Raw genomic sequence first — 2,230 nt, forward strand, 5'->3', positions numbered from 1 at the left:
CTGTGGAGAGGTACTGCTGGGGAGATATACTGCTGTGGAGAGGTACTGCTGGGGAGATATACTGCTGGGGTCAGGTACTGCTGGGGAGATATACTGCTGTGGAGAGGTACTGCTGGGGAGATATACTGCTGTGGAGAGGTACTGCTGGGGATATATACTGCTGGGGTCAGGTACTGCTGGGGAGATATACTGCTGTGGAGAGGTACTGCTGGGGAGATATACTGCTGGGGTCAGGTACTGCTGGGGAGATATACTGCTGTGGAGAGGTACTGCTGGGGAGATATACTGCTGTGGAGAGGTACTGCTGGGGATATATACTGCTGGGGTAAGGTACTGCTGGAGAGATATACTGCTGTGGAGAGGTACTGCTGGGGAGATATACTGCTGTGGAGAGGTACTGCTGGGGAGATATACTGCTGTGGAGAGGTACTGCTGGGGAGATATACTGCTGGGGAGATATACTGCTGGGGTCAGGTACTGCTGGGGAGATATACTGCTGTGGAGAGGTACTGCTGGGGAGAGGTACTGCTGTGGAGAGGTACTGCTGGGGATAGGTTATGTGTGCGGCCCTTGAAAATAGCCCAGAAAATATTGATATATTTTGTGCATTCTAATGAGTTGGGAATATGGACAGGGGCATGCTGTCTTGTAATTGGTTAACATTTTCTTCACTAATGTCATGGCTCTTAACGTATTCATAATAAATACTGTCTATCTATAGTCATTGAATGATATAATCACAAGATAATAATCAGATAATGATTCAGTCTAGCAGATGGACGGAGGTGAGATGAAGAGGTGCATCCTCTTTGGGTCCTCATTCTTCAATTAAACTCACTTAGTCTGTGTATAAAGGTCTCATTCATTTCAGTGACACCCAGACTTCCAAACATACTCCTCTACACAGTGCAGAAATGTAGAGGTGCTCATACATCTCTATTTCACTGTGATATGTCTCTTTGTCGAGAGGCAAAATGATCTCCTAATGTGTGTTAGAAGCAGAAACAATGGACAGCAGTCATGTGTGGTGGTGGTGGTGGTGTGGTTCTATGACGGGGAGATCACTCTTGTTTTTATCCAATCTCTGTTTAGAGATAATCACTGGTTGTCCCAAACACCTGCGCTTCGATTGGCCTGACCTGCCGCCCAAATGAGCGCAATTAATGACAATTACCCCCTAGGTGTCAACACAGAGACATTAACGAATAGGAAACTAGGGATGCGTCCCAAATGGCACCCTATTCCCTATATAATGAACCACTTTTGACTAAAGCCCTTTCAAAAGTAGTGCACTATATAGGGAATAGGGTGCCATTTGGGACGTAGCCCAGGCCATCAGGAGAGACCAGTGTTTGTCCTCCAAGTAAATATGTAATGATTACTTCTGTAAAGCAGCATGGTTGGAGTAGGTTGGTGAGGCGAGGCTCACTACCAAGGCAATCTATTTGTGTTTGCCTCAGCTCTATGGTGGCTGGTTAAGCAGGCTGGACAAAGCAGAATGGATGGACTTGAGTCTCTGGTGCAGCCAGGCTAGGTGGAGGGGAGCAGTAACTAGACCAGAGGTGTGTGAATGGGATTTCTCATCAGATGATAATCAGAGTGGATGCAATGGTTAAAAAAGTAAGACACATTTTTGCTAAATAAAAAGGAAAGGATAACACAATAAAAACAATGACAAGGCTATATAGGAGGAGTACCAGTACTGAGTCAATGTGCAGGGGTACGAGGTAGTTGAGGTAATTGAGTACTGAGTCAATGTGCAGGGGTACGAGGTAGTTGAGGTAATTGAGTACTGAGTCAATGTGCAGGGGTACGAGGTAGTTGAGGTAATTGAGGTAATACAAGTATTGAAGTAATAGTATGCACTATATTTCAATAGCTGTGCAGCTCCATGGTTGAACTATATTCTATAAAGGATTTATAATTGTTTAGTCCTTTGTGGGTCATGTATGGAAAGCTGTTTACAAATAGTTTACAAATTGCTTCATATTCTTACACATGGATGTCAATATCACTTAATTCATAATTTATTCTGCATAGTAATGTTTATTTGACTGCATGGTGGCAGTACTTGGCAGTTGGAAGCGGCCCTGTATGTAAATAGTGTTGTCTGTAAGGGCAGTGTGGGGCCTGGTTCTGAGCCTGTTTCCCACGTGGCAGAACTCTCTCAGGTGCAGAACTCTAACCCCCTCTTTCCTTCTGTGGGCTTAGCCCCCGTTCCCTCTCCCTT

The sequence above is a fragment of the Oncorhynchus mykiss genome, chromosome 26, assembly GCF_013265735.2.
Source record: "Oncorhynchus mykiss isolate Arlee chromosome 26, USDA_OmykA_1.1, whole genome shotgun sequence".
In the NCBI taxonomy this organism is placed as follows: domain Eukaryota; kingdom Metazoa; phylum Chordata; class Actinopteri; order Salmoniformes; family Salmonidae; genus Oncorhynchus; species Oncorhynchus mykiss.